Source organism: Pelobates fuscus, chromosome 11, assembly GCF_036172605.1.
Source record: "Pelobates fuscus isolate aPelFus1 chromosome 11, aPelFus1.pri, whole genome shotgun sequence".
NCBI classification, from domain to species: Eukaryota; Metazoa; Chordata; class Amphibia; order Anura; family Pelobatidae; genus Pelobates; species Pelobates fuscus.
In genome coordinates, this window is record NC_086327.1 from 21538328 (window position 1) to 21554304 (window position 15977).

A 15977-nucleotide genomic window follows, 5' to 3' on the forward strand; every position below is an offset into this window, starting at 1 on the left:
ATTTCCTCATTACCCTTTCTGAATTCACATGAATTCAATCCACCTTTTATTTTTGTTTAGTAATTAGCTTTTTAATCTTTTTTTCCCCTTCTCCGCTGTGTTATATACTGTTCATTTACAATGTGCCTTTTACACTTCCAAGCAGTTCTTCCGGTCGAACACCAATCATAGGTGAGTTCTAAAGCCAGCAGAAAATACATGGGAGTAACAAGTAGGAAAAATAGATAATGGGTCTCCTTCAAAGTTAATAATGAAGGGAAATAAGCCATTGAGGCGTTATGTAATGGTGCAGTCAATGCACACTTCAAACAAAATAGCTAAAAAAAATGATTCAAGCACTGCTGAAGGGTATAATCAGAACAAAAAGTTTAAACAATCACGCTCTCGATTATGTTGCAGAAAATAAACAGAAAAGGTGATGTTTGGTGCCATCCACTCAGCTCGGTCCCCCACTGTCCTTCTCTGCCTAAATTGGAGCATGTACTTCAAGCTTTAAAAGGTCAATACTACCACCTTCTTCTGTTTAGAGGAAGAGTAAGAGGTGAGACAAGGCAAATGTCCAAAGATTCCAAAATGTGGATTTTCAATTGCTAATTAAAGGGGCATCTAGGCACCAAAACTACTACATGGTAGTGTTCAGGGGGCTAGAAGATTGCAGAGCTATCACCAAGTGCTAGTGCAAATTGTTTTGAGCAATGTCACTCAAATATTCTGACCCTGGGATACCAGATGTGTATTGTGCTTATAGTGGTTGGACTGTCACTTTAAAGAGGCTTCTGGACATTTATGGGTCTATCCTAAATAGCACTGGAGCCTTTGAGAAACTGACATTATATTAATAGTTCCAGTGGGTATGATATTGCAAGGCAACAAGTAAGTTCCCACAACCATAACTGTGGTGGAATCTCGGTAAAAATAAATTTAGTAGGCCGAGATTACCACGTGGCATGTGTACGTGCATATGCTGACGTATCGATCAGTTGGTTGCACGAGGCAAGATACGATCAGTAGTGTACGGAGCATGTGCAAGAATACAGGATGTAGTATTCCCCTCCTCCATTGTGCTGGACAAGCCATGCGGTCAAGCAGGAAGTTAATTCTTATTTGTATTGAATGGTCAAGAGAATGTGCGGGTGGAGCTTAATATGGGAGGAGTTATGTGCCTATATAAGGAGCCTGCACTATTGTCCGGGGCTCAGAACTTGTTGTATTTTGGTGACGCTAGTCCCTCTGAGTCCCGATCGGTGATCCAATAAAGAATCTCTTCCTTCCTGAAGAAACCTGTGTCCATCTCTCTGTGCTTCGCTTCCGTCAGTTTCTCCGGTATCATTTGGTGCATTGGCCGGGAAGCTCATCGTTCAACGGTAGCTGAGAGGCAGAGGCGTGAGACGGTCTATCTTTGCCCACGTTCTCTACGGCTGCACCCCTGAACTTCTGCTTGGACCTCCCTTCGTCTCGGCGCCACTGGTCTGTTGTCCAGGAGATCATCGGCCTCTACGTAAGAAGTGCTGGGGTGTCCCCGTCGATGAGTGTGAACTCAGGTTCAGGAACGAGGAGGTAAGACAACTGCTGTTTTAGACGGCAGACCCACTAGGGGTATACCGATTGTGCGGTAGGCCCATAAGGGGTTATTTGTGTATGGAATCTGCCCCCTCTGTCGGAGGGAAGGAGCGAAGGCGCACCGCTCAATCGAACGCTCTTTAGTCAGACCGTTTGATTTGGTTAGTCAGGCGGGGTCCTGTGTAAATAGCCCTAGCCGGACACAGGTGTCTTGTCTAGACTAGCGTTCTAGGGTGTATATTACGTTCGCTAGGTCGGAGGGACCGGGAGACTAAGCGGCGCCTGTGTAAATTCGGTTCGCTAGCTCTCAACCTATCTTGGCTAAGTGGGAAGGCGTGTAAATTTGGAACCCACTAGATTTTTGATAGTAATCGACTAAGAGGCGCCTGTGTAAATTCGGTCCTCTAGCTCGCTATATGTGGTGCTTGGGCAGTGTGGCTAACCAAAACGGGTGTACATAGTTTTAGGTAGTCCATTCAAGGTACTGGCCAATAGTTTAGTTGGGAATTGTAAATGTGTTAAAGATTGTTTAGTAAAGTGTATATCTTGTTAGATAGCGCGAGCTCAGCCGTCTAGCGAGAGTGTTAATAGTGTGTTGCTGTATTATAGTGCACGGTACCATAACCCTGTATATTTACTGACACTGTATATAAGTACTAATCATTGTCGTCCATTGCATGTTTAACACCATAACCACTAATAATTGTATTGTGACCTTAACTTGTGCTTTGACCTATGCTAACCGTACTGTAACCGCTATTTGTAAAAGACGATGTTACTGGGGTGTGTTATAGACGGGTAATTCGTATATAGAGAATTATAGCGTGGGTGACTGTATAGTTTCGCCAAAGGGCATAATATTGATTATCTAGTGACTGGTGTAACAGCTGTGTGTGTACGGGAATTCCCTGAGTGTTTATTGTGTTATTGTATACGTTTCACTTGGTAACTGTACCACGTGGTGCTGTTGCCAGAGGAAACGGGTGTGACTGTTGAATAGTACGCGTGCATAGTATTCGTTGTCAACGACGTTCCATTGATAAGTATGGGCGCGTCGCAGTCAACGATTCCGGATCCCTTAGGTTGTATGGTGAAGAATTTTAAAAAGGGATTCAAAACTTGTGATTTTGGGGTTAAAATGTCTCCTGTACGTTTGGTCACTTTGTGTACTAGGGAGTGGCCTACTTTGGTTGCGGCATGGCCGCCACGTGGCAGTTTGGATCCAACTCTGGTACAGCGCTTACATGTGGCTGTATCAGGTAGGCCTGAACTTTACGGGCAGTTTCCTTATATTGATTGTTGGAGACAGGCCGTAAATGACTCGCCAAAATGGATTCAGATATGCCACGAGGAGCAATGTCGCCTCATGGTGGCTAGAACTTGTTTGTCCACTAGGACTGGTGTTAGGCCCATTTTGGACACGCCCCCTGAGTCCGAGATCCCTTTGCCGCCCCCTTACTTTCCTTTAAGAGGAAGTGACGCAAATGCAGGAAGTCCTGCAACCCTTCCCTCATTGCCCTCATCCACTTCCGCTTCCTCCTCCAGTACAGAATCCACCCCCTCTCGTACTAAATCTCCCCTTCCGGAATCAGAGCCAACCCCCATTAGATCTGAATATCCTGATTTGGCGCCACTTCAGACTTCCGGTCAAGCTTCTTCTAGCTCGGCTCGAAGTGTTTTATTTACTACCTTTTCCCAAAACCAAGCTCCCACATCCTCATGCCCTATTTCTCCTCGACTGGAACCCATAACTGACGCCCCTCCACGTAGCCCCATACAAACCCGACAACTGACCGGTACCCAACAATTAAAACATTATCAGATGCCTCTTCGTCTGAATCCCGGGTCAGCCTATATCGATGCCGCAGGCCAAATGGCACATGCTGACCCAGTCTTCGTATATGTCCCGTTCACGAGAACCGATCTCTTAAATTGGAAGACCCACAATTCCTCGTATACTGAGAAACCACAAGCTATGACTGATCTGTTCACCTCAATAGTACAGACACATAACCCGACATGGGCTGATTGCCAGCAGTTATTAATGACTTTGTTTAACAATGAGGAAAGGACAAGAATTAATCAAGCGGCCATTAAAGCGCTAGAGGATAAAGCCCGTACTTTGAATCAAGCCAATCCATCAGCATGGGCCGCAACACATTATCCCAACACCGATCCCGATTGGAATGTAAATGGTGCTGATATGGTTCAACTCAGAGCCTATAGAGACGCTATAATTGCTGGCATGAAAGCCGGAGGAAAGAAAGCCATTAATATGTCGAAGACAGTTGAGGTGATTCAGAAAAGTGATGAAGCGCCCAGTGTCTTTTATGACCGATTATTGGAGGCATACCGCTTGTATACCCCCTTTAATCCGGAAGACGCAGATAATTCCCGAATGGTGAACTCCGCCTTTGTCAGCCAAGCTTACGGAGATATTAAGCGCAAGCTACAGAAGTTAGAAGGGTTTGCAGGTATGTCCATCACCCAACTAATGGAGGTAGCGAATAAGGTGTATATGAATAGGGAAACAGAAAATAAGAAAGAGGAAGAGCGCAAGATGCGTAGAAAGGCAGACATGCTAGCGGTAGCGATCGCAGGCGTAGATAGACGGGGCCCAGATAGAGGCGATAGTAGATGGAGTAGGGAGCCTTTGAGTAGGAATCAGTGCGCGTATTGCAAGGAAGAAGGGCATTGGAGGAACGAATGTCCACAAAGAGAGCAGTACGAGAGAGACCAACCCAGGGCAGGTTACGGAAACTTTAGAGGCAGAGCGAGAGGTAGAGGAGGCCCCGGAGGGAGTAATGGTAATAGAGGGAGCAATGGGAACAGAGGAAGTGTTAGGGAAGATAGGTATTTCCCAGCAGCGCAAAGGTCCCACGATAGAGAAGGTAGGGACTTTGTAGGATTGGCTGGCACGGTCATGGAGGACTATTGATACCGACCGGGCTCCATCCCCCTTGGTCGAGCTGAGCCTATGGTCGATGTATCAATAGGGGGAAAAAGGAGTGCGTTCATGATCGACACTGGTGCTGAACATTCAGTGGTGACTAATCTAGTTGCTCCTCCATCTGGAAGGACTATTACTGTAATAGGAGCAACTGGAAGAAGTGCTGAAAAACCGGTTCTTAAAAGTCGACTCTGTACATTGGGAGGCCACGTAGTAAAACATCAATTCCTTTATATGCCTGAATGTCCAGTCCAATTGCTGGGACGTGATATGCTATCTAAATTACAAGCGCAGATTACGTTCCTACCAAATGGAACAACATCCTTAAAGTTTAATGGACCTTCAGGTATTATGACATTATCCGTACCAAAGGAAGAAGAGTGGCGACTTTATACAGCGTTGACTAGCCAATACCCTAGGAGTGATGAGTCCTTATTCAACATACCAGGAGTTTGGGCAGAGAACAACCCACCAGGACTGGCCCACAATATTCCACCTATTAAAATTGAACTAAAACTTGGGGTTTATCCAGTGAGCCTAAGACAATACCACATCCCGCAGAAGGCTAAGAAGAACATCCAATCTTATCTGGATAAGTTCATACGGTATGGTATCCTAAAATTCTGTACTTCCCCCTGGAACACCCCATTGCTGCCTGTTCAAAAGCCCGGTACAGATGAGTATCGACCTGTGCAGGACTTGAGAGCAGTCAATGATGCGGTTGTTAGTATACATCCAGTTGTACCTAATCCATATAACCTGCTTGCTTTAATTCTGGGCGGGGCTACTTACTTTACAGTCTTAGACCTCAAATATGCCTTCTTTTGCCTCCGAATTGCCGCAGAAAGTCAATGTATTTTCGCTTTCCAATGGGAGAACGCTGTCACGGGCTCAAAACGCCAAATGACCTGGACAAGACTGCCCCAAGGGTTTAAAAATTCACCTACCCTATTTGGTTCAGCTCTAAGTCAAGATCTACTGGATTTCGAGTCCATCCCAGGAGAGTGTGTATTGTTACAGTATGTAGATGACTTGTTGATAGCAGCAGTTACAAAAGAAATATGTCAGCAAGCAACGCACGATCTACTACACATTCTCTGGAAGGCAGGATACAAGGTGTCTAGAAAGAAGGCTCAGTTGTGTTTGCCAACTGTCAAATATCTGGGATTCCATATCTCTGAAGGTCAAAGAATTATGGGGCCAGAGAGAAAAGAAGCTGTGTGCCAAATACCGATACCCAAGAATAGAAGACAAGTGCGAGAATTCTTGGGGGCAGCAGGCTTCTGTAGGATATGGATTCCCAGCTACGCGATACTGGCAAAACCTCTGTATGCAGCTATCAAAGGTACAGAGCACGACCCCTTCTTATGGACTCAAGAACAGCAAACGGCATTTGAAGATGTGAAGAAGGCTTTGATGAGTGCCCCAGCATTAGGTCTACCTGATCACACACGACCATTCTACCTGTATGTACATGAGCAAAGAAGAATGGCTGTGGGAGTATTGACACAGTACTTGGGATCATGGCAAAGACCTGTTGCCTATATGTCTAAGCAACTAGATGCAGTGGCCAGCGGACTTCCATCTTGTCTAAGAGCCGTAGCTGCAGCCGCCCTGCTAGTAGCTGAAGCCGATAAACTCACTCTGGGTCAAGAACTTTATGTACGAGTCCCACATGCAGTACAGACGTTGTTGGATTACAAAGGAAATCATTGGTTTAGTAACAGCCGTATGACCAAGTATCAAGCAATGTTGTGTGAAAACCCAAGAGTGCATTTAGAGACTGTAAACACCTTAAATCCAGCTACCCTTTTGCCACAACCTACTGAAAGTCAACATGATTGTTTGGAAGTAATGGATGAAGTATTCTCAAGTAGACCAGATCTTCGTGATTTTCCCATCCAGAACCCCGATGTTCAATATTACACCGACGGCAGTAGTTATGTGAAAGAAGGGATCCGCTATGCAGGATATGCAGTAACAACAATAGACAAGGTGATAGAAGCTCGGCCACTGGCGAAAGGAACATCAGCACAAAAGGCAGAATTGATAGCACTGACACGAGCGTTACAATTGGCTGAAGGTTTAAGAGTGAACATCTACACGGACTCCAAATATGCGTTTTTAACCACTCATGCCCACGGAGCTTTGTATAAAGAAAGAGGACTACTGAATTCAGAAGGCAAAGAAATCAAGTACGCAGCTGAAATCCTACAACTATTGGAAGCAGTGTGGGAGCCGAAAGAAGTCGGTATCATACATTGTCGAGCGCATCTGAGAGGAGATGGTGATGTAACCAAGGGAAATCGGATGGCAGATAGTGCAGCTAAGCGTGCCGCTGAATCAGGAAGACAGGAATATGTGGGGCATATAGCTGCCCTTATACCAACTCCACTGTCTCAATGGACTCCAGTTTATACAGCTCAAGAAGAGGAGTGGTTAAGGACTGAACCAGGAAAGTATTTGGAGAACAAGTGGTATCAGCTAGAAGATGGAAGAATAGTCATACCAGCATCACTAGCGGTAGAAATTGTCCAAAATTATCACAACGGGACACATTCTGGGAGAGACAGCACAGAAGAATCTCTCAGAAAACATTTCTACATACCAAGATTGTCCAACTTGACTCAGGCCATTGTACGAAGATGTGTAACGTGTGCTAAAAATAATGCAAGACAAGCACCAGTAAAGCCACCAGGAGTCCAGTTTATGGGGGGACTCCCCATGTCCGATTTACAAATTGACTTTACAGTGATGCCTAAATCGGGTGGACATCGTTACCTGCTGGTAATTGTGTGCACCTATTCAGGCTGGGTAGAAGCATGTCCTACTCGTACAGAGAAAGCAGGAGAAGTTGTGAGATTCCTGTTACGAGAAATAATACCCCGATATGGACTACCCTGTTCTATAGGATCGGACAATGGTCCAGCTTTTGTTCATCAGTGCCTACAACAACTGACTCATATGCTTGGTATAAAGTGGAGGCTTCATACGGCATATAGACCCCAGAGTTCTGGTAAGGTAGAGAGAATGAATAGAACTATTAAGAATCAGTTGGCTAAAATGTGTCAGAAAACCCAACTTAAGTGGAACGTTCTCTTACCCATAGCTCTATTGCGAATCCGCAGTACCCCTACCAGAAGGATGGGCCTCTCTCCTTTTGAAATCATGTATGGGCGACCACCTCCCGTACTTGGTAACTTAAGGGGGGACTTGAGTCAGTTGGGAGAAGGAATTACCCGGCAGCAGGTTGTAGAGTTAGGTAAGACTATGGAGGAGGTACAGAAATGGGTACAAGATAGATTACCTGTGAATATTTATCCCCCTGTTCATAGTTACCATCCAGGAGACCAAGTGTGGATTAAAGAGTGGAATAATGTACCGTTAGGGCCCAAGTGGAGAGGTCCTTATGTTGTTCTTTTGTCTACCCCTACAGCGATAAAAGTAGCCGAAGTGACTCCGTGGATACATCACTCCAGGGTTAAACCAGCAGCAGTCGATTCTTGGCAAGTTACAGCAGATCCAGAGAATCCCTGCAAGATCCGGTTAAAACGCACGACTCAGTCGGAGTAACGAGGAACTTGTGTGGATTACAAAATTTTATTATTTTAGGGATTTGGTGCGTGAGTGAGAAGGCCATAATAAAGCCTGTCCGCCCACCGACGTATAGTATATAAGCCAGGGAAAGTCTCGAAGGGACTCCTGTGAAGACGAGCAGAACTCCATTCCCTGCAGCCCTTACATCCTGGAAGCTGAGGTGCCTTCGCACGGACGAAGACTGAGGATGACGGCGAAAGATGTGTTTTTGATAATGTTTGTTTATGTGTATTTTTATATTCAGGAAGGTAGAGGTACCGACACTCCTAGCTGTGAGGTATGCATTAAGACTACAAGAACAGGTAACCATATTTCCCAAACCCTAATTTGGCATTCACAATACGAGTGTAAAGGAGATGTATCAAGATGTAGATACCTAAATATAGAATATAGTGTGTGCCATTTAGGAGTAGGAGAACCTAAGTGCTTCAATCCGGAGTATCAACCTCGTACAATTTGGTTGACTCTCAGGAATGGAGATCCTCAGGGATCCCTAATTAATAAGACGGTGTTAGAATCCGTACATTCTTCGGGTGTTCTGCTATTTGATGCGTGTAAAGCGATATCAAGTGGTAGAAAGCCGTGGAATGTATGTGGGGATCTTAGATGGGAGAGGACGTATGGGTCTAATGATAAATATATTTGTCCCAGTAGTAAAAAAATATATGTGAGTCCTAGATGCCCAAATAGAGATTATAACTTTTGCCCATATTGGTCTTGTGTGGGGTGGGCAACTTGGGGACAGACAGTAGACAAGGACATGATAGTGACTAAGTTGCCTACCAGCCCATATTGTAAGTCTATGGAATGCAATCCAGTCCATATACTTATAAATAATCCCGACAAGTTCTTAGACAAGTATGGCAATTTATTTGGGTTTCAAATATATGGGACGGGTTTAGATCCTGGGACAGTATTGTTTATAGGGATAGAGACTGATACGGTATCCTCCCAAACTCATCAAGTATACCATTCCTTTTATGAAGAGATGAGTATAGATAATAAGATCCCCCATAATGCTAAAAACCTGTTCATCGATTTAGCCGAAAGTATTGCCGGTAGTCTTAATGTTACCAACTGCTATGTGTGTGGAGGTACTAACATGGGAGACCAATGGCCTTGGGAAGCAAAGGAGGTAATGTCCGGTTCTGAGGCAGTTGACCAACTAATATCTACACAAGCCGATTATCATATGAGTGTTAGAGGTAAATCTGAGTGGAGATTAAAGACCTCCATCATAGGTTATGTTTGCATAGCAAGGAAAGGAATAATGTATAATACTTCTGTAGGAGAATTAACTTGTCTAGGGCAAAAAGCTTATGATGATGATACAAAGAATACAACTTGGTGGTCGGCTTCAAATGTCTCAGAACCATCTAACCCGTTTGCTAGATACGCCAATTTAAAGGATGTGTGGTTTGATTTATCCATCACATCTACCTGGAGAGCCCCAGCAAATTTGTACTGGATCTGTGGTAAGAAAGCCTATTCGGAGTTGCCACAGGACTGGGAAGGGGCATGTGTGTTGGTTATGCTCAAACCATCCTTCTTCTTGTTACCTATTGAAACAGGTGAGACTTTAGGTGTTAAAGTATATGATGTGAATCATAGGAAGAAAAGGGGACCCATAGAGATAGGCGCCTGGGAAGATAATGAATGGCCTCCCCAGCGTATCATAGATTATTATGGGCCAGCCACGTGGGCAGAAGATGGTACCTTTGGTTATAGAACCCCTATTTATATGCTCAACCGTATTATACGATTACAGGCGGTGGTTGAGATTATTACTAACGAGACATCACAAGCGCTCAATCTTCTAGCGAAGCATAATACCAGGATGAGGACAGCAGTCTACCAAAATAGATTAGCCTTGGATTACCTTTTGGCAGTAGAGGGAGGTGTATGTGGGAAGTTTAACCTGAGCAATTGCTGTCTTCAAATAGATGACGAAGGGCAAGCAATAGCTGAGCTTACTAGCCATATGGTTAAACTAGCGCATGTGCCTACTCAGGTATGGAAAGGGTACAATCCAAGTACCGTATATACTCGAGTATAAGCCGAGTTTTTCAGCCCATTTTTTGGGCTGAAAAACCCCAACTCGGCTTATACTCGAGTCAAGGTCTGTATTATGGCAATTTGCATTGCCATAATACAGACCGGGGGAGAGGGGGGCTGGCAGAGCTGTAACTTACCTTTCCTGCAGCTCCTGTCAGCTCTCTCCTCCTCCGCGCCGTCCGGTCAGCACCTCGGTCAGCTCCCAGTGTAAATCTCGCGAGAGCCGCGGCTCTCGCGAGACTTACAGTGTAAGCTGACAGAAGAGCAGAACGGACGGCGCAGAGGAGGAGAGAGCTGACAGGAGCTGCAGGAAAGGTAAGTTACAGCTCTGCCAGCCCCCCTCTCCCCCCCACTGAACTGCCACTGGACCACCAGGGAAGGAGAGCCCCCCTCCCTGCCATATATCAAGCAGGGAGGGGGGACGAAAAAAAAGAAAATAAATAAAATAAGAAATAATAATAATAAAATAATAAAAAAAAAAAAATTAATAACAAAAAAAAGGGGTATAAGGTCCACTATGGGAGGGGAGGGGGGGGGGGGTATAAGGACCACTATGGGAGGGATGGGGTGGGTTAAGGACCACTATGGGAGGGAGGGGGGTATAAGGACCACTATGGGAGGGAGGGGGGGATAAGGACCACTATGGGAGGGAGGGGGGTATAAGGACCACTATGGGAGGGAGGGGGGGGATAAGGACCACTATGGGAGGGAGGGGGGGGATAAGGACCACTATGGGAGGGAGGGGGGGATAAGGACCACTATGGGAGGGAGGGGGGGGGGATAAGGACCACTATTGGAGGGAGGGGGGTATAAGGACCACTATGGGAGGGAGGGGGGGGATAAGGACCACTATGGGAGGGAGGGGGGGGATAAGGACCACTATTGGAGGGAGGGGGGTATAAGGACCACTATGGGAGGGAGGGGGGGATAAGGACCACTATGGGAGGGAGGGGGGGGATAAGGACCACTATTGGAGGGAGGGGGGTATAAGGACCACTATGGGAGGGAGGGGGGTTATAAGGACCACTATGGGAGGGGGTGGGATAAGGACCACTATGGGAGGGATGGGGGGTATAAGGACCACTATGGGAGGGATGGGGGGGATAAGGAACACTATGGGAGGGAGAAGGGGGATAAGGACCACTATGAGAGGGAGGGGGTGGGATAAGGACCACTAGGGGAGGGAAGGGTAAGGACCACTAGGGGAGGGGTGAGTCAGGACCACTGGGGGGGTGAAGGAACACGGGGGTGGGGAGGTAAGGACCACTGAGGGAGGAGGAGGGGAAGTCAGGACATATGGGGGGGGGGGAGGGGGCGGCAAAATTTTTTTTGCCTACGGCGGCAAATATCCTTGCACCGGCCCTGCACACACTGCATTCACACACTGCATTCATACACACACACACTGCATTCATGCACACACACACTGCATTCATGCACACACACACTGCACTCATACACACACGCTGCACTTATACACACACGCTGCACTCATACACACACGCTGCACTCATACACACACACATACGCACACACTGCATTCATTATACACACACTGTAAATAAATATTCAATTAATATATTTTTTTTAGGATCTAATTTTATTTAGAAATTTACCAGTAGCTGCTGCATTTCCCACCCTAGTCTTATACTTGAGTCAATAAGTTTTCCCAGTTTTTTGGGATAAAATTAGGGGCCTCGGCTTATATTCGGGTCGGCTTATACTCGAGTATATACGGTAGTTGGTTTGGTAGCTGGTATGAGTGGTTTGGAGGGCTTAAGGCAGTGGTAGGTGGAGTCCTACTGATTTTAATGTTGTGTCTACTCCTGCCGTGTCTTATACCCTTAGTAGTTAGGTCTGTGCAAAGCCTGATAGAAAATATAGCAGAGAGGAAGGCTGCTGCACAGATAATGGCAATTTATAAATATGAGGCTCTAGATCAGGGAGAACCAATGCAGGAAGATGAGTGTTGAAGATTCACATCATAAGTTAAGTCTGGTCTGGTTCAAGGTAACTTGCGGTGTATGCAAACTAAGGTTAAGTGATGCCTCAAGTAATTGTGAAATATCAAGAGGCATCAAAGGGGGGAATGTGGTGGAATCTCGGTAAAAATAAATTTAGTAGGCCGAGATTACCACGTGGCATGTGTACGTGCATATGCTGACGTATCGATCAGTTGGTTGCACGAGGCAAGATACGATCAGTAGTGTACGGAGCATGTGCAAGAATACAGGATGTAGTATTCCCCTCCTCCATTGTGCTGGACAAGCCATGCGGTCAAGCAGGAAGTTAATTCTTATTTGTATTGATTGGTCAAGAGAATGTGCGGGTGGAGCTTAATATGGGAGGAGTTATGTGCCTATATAAGGAGCCTGCACTATTGTCCGGGGCTCAGAACTTGTTGTATTTTGGTGACGCTAGTCCCTCTGAGTCCCGATCGGTGATCCAATAAAGAATCTCTTCCTTCCTGAAGAAACCTGTGTCCATCTCTCTGTGCTTCGCTTCCGTCAGTTTCTCCGGTATCATAACGATCCCTGTATTGGGGAGAGAGGTCCAGAGGGTATAGAGATCCATAGCTAACAAAGGAGCTTGTGGTCCAGTGGGCTTTATGTGAGGAGAGACACTGTATTTTGTTACACTGCTTAAAACAGCCTGACAAAACCCAGGACTTCACTCACAGCCTCCTTAACCCCTTAAGGACACATGACATGTGTGACATATCACGATTCCCTTTTATTCCAGAAGTTTGGTCCTTAAGGGGTTAAACCATAACTGCTGCAACAACTATAGCAGTATGGGTGCTTGGAGCCTCCTTATAATTGGCGTATGTGCTTTAAAAAAAATACAAAGTTTTGCTCCAAAAGTCATTCTTTCAATGTCTTGCTTGCAACTTGCAGTGTTTGGTTGCTGGGACTTAATGTTCAGCTGTTATCTTTCTACAATACGGAGTTCACAACTGAACTACAACTCCCATAACCACCTGACATGCCTATAAAGGGCAGCTGTGCAGCTATTAATGGGATAAGCTCAGCACTGAGTAAGTAATAAGCTTCATTATTGGCTGAGTCCCTGTTTTATAAAAGTTACGAAGCCTGGATATTTGCAGCAAAAGCAGGTACTTTAAATATGTTAATCTTGTATTCATTACCTTTGCACGTTTTTTTTTTTTAAAGTGTATTTTCTACGCAAGATAAAAAAAAGTTATCCTTAGGATTGGAGAGTCCCATAAAGCACTGACATAGTGACTATATAATTTTATCCCATATAAATAAACAAGTGATAATTTATTTTATCTTCCTCTTTCTGTTCTCGTGAATCGCGTTGGGATGAGGTCACTTTCTGTGTAAATACTCACTGCAAAAAAATCCCCTTTTACATTACATGCGCCTACTCTGAAGTAGAATATGGAACTGACCGGAGAATTGGAAAGTGTGATGCAATTAAACGGTAGGTTTGAGCAAGGTGCACATTTAACCCCTTAAGGACCAAACTTCTGGAATAAAAGGGAATCGTGACATGTCACACATGTCATGTGTCCTTATTAAAGGACAACTGTCACCAGCCCCCACCCATGCCAGCGTCCTATTAACCTTTACAGTGACGGGACCGATAAAGAGAGGACCCTGGTGCAAGACATTTTTTGGGCTCCCTCTAGTGCAGGCATGGTCAAAAGGTAGATACCCATGTTGTACAATCGGGGATTTACCACATGCCCACCTCTTCAGAACTGTAATTATGAGCAGTGTCTGAATGTAGTCTTGTTTTGTGTTTTAATGTATGCATTTGTGTGTAGTGATGGTATTTGAATGCAGTTGTGTGTTTTTAAATGATTGTATATAGAGTTGCATTTAATTGCTAGGATGCATGCACAAACACATAGAGATAGCAGATATACACAATGACATACACATACAGTTTACATTTGTGTCTGGGACAATAAGCCAAGTTATGTTAGTGGTGCACAAGTCGGTCGTGGTGTGCCAAAACCGACATTCGTGTAGGCCTGGAAAAAAAAAGGGCCCACCAATTTAAACGGCTTGATAAAGAGAGTGGTGGGTGGGGTGAACCAAACAGTCTCAGCCCAGAGGAAGGGGCGACCTGTGTATTTATAGCAATATCCCCTCCCACAACTACAGGCTTAGCCTTTTCATGTATTAGCCACTCCCTTGCTTCCATACATTTTTGGTGCAGGAGTGTTACATCCCTGGGGTACAGTGGCATCTGGATGAGTCTGATGGGAATCTGTTCCAGGCTCTCCCTCCTCTCTATTGTGCTACCCTCTGACGCACAGCTCATTGGTAAACTGGGAGGATGTGAATTATACTCACTTCCTCCTAGCACTGCCGCTTCACATAGAGCAGTGGCCTGGTCAAGCTGTTAAAGGGTTGTGGCGTCTGACCGGGCCACCGATCACAGATGGCCATTGGGTGCCCAAATGCACGTGACAAACAATGGGCCCCCCTAAGCTTGCTGGCTATAGATTATCTATAATGGAGGGGGGGGGGGATCAGTGTCTCCCGCCTGGCCGCCACTAATGCCACCTAGTGATGATAATAATGGGGGGTGGGGCGCAGATAATTAGTATCTTCGTCCTCACCCATACCAGCGGGTGAGGCTCGATTATCTATAATGGGGGGAACCTTGTGTCCCCTCCCCTGGCTCCCACTCATGACATTCTCCGAACAAACCCCAGTAAAAATGTCCCTCCATCGGTGACTAGAGGTCCCCAGTCCACTAACTACCCCCTAATATAAATTCACTTCCCCAATAATATTGAGGGGGCCAAACATCTCATACTAATAATTATACTTGCTATCAGAAGCCTTCTTTCTTCTTATTCTTCAGCCTCAAAAAAAGGCTAAATAAAATTTCAGAATACCCAACACCACAAATTAAAATAAAGGCCAGATTGCAAAATAACCAAACCACAACAAAAAACTATCGATCTTCACCCATAAAGGGCTCATAGCAGAATGAGTGCTCCTCCAGAAAAAAAGCCCTTTTATAAGCTTTCCAGGCTATCGCAAAGCTTAGGAGAATTTCCTGTACTTTGCCACATGACCAAGAGTGCTCTGATTGGTTGGCTAGTAAATCAAACAATGACAGTGAAGTACAGAAAGTGAGAAACTTATTAGGGCCCCCACCTGCTGACATAGGTATATCTATTAGGGGCATCACACGCTGGCATATGTTGGGGCCAGAGGAGGGGACACTGTCTCCCCTTACTAGAAATAACTGGGGTCAAACCACCAGCAATGGTGAGGGGCAGGGGAGGAGACACTAAGTGACCCTCTTTACTACACGACTGCCATCAGAAATTTTAGGGCCCCTTACACAGCTCAAGGTCTGGGCCCCTGGGGGTTCACACCTGCTAGGTGTGTAGTATTTGAGTGTAGTGGATAAAGTGTGTGTGTACACATTTCTGATGGGGGTGGCTTCTGTAAGGAGTAAGCATTTCCTTTAATAATAATAAAAAGGTATATTTTTATTTTATTCCTTTCCCTCTATGTACCTTAGATAACAAACACACGGACACCCGTGAAGAAAAATATATAATAATAATAAAAAACTTAGCTGATAGGTACACTGCTTCCCAGTGTTATCTCCCAGCTGATAACCGTATAACAGAACTGTGTAATTGATGGGCTATTTTGGGTATCTGCTAGTATACCTATAAAGAAGGACAAAACATAGTGCAAATATTGCTACAAAACTAATTTAAAACTTTCGGTGATTAATATGCACTCACATATTCCAGGTAAATTAAGCGTGTTATGGGTGCCTCCCCTTGATGGAAACGGGGGGTTTTCCTGTC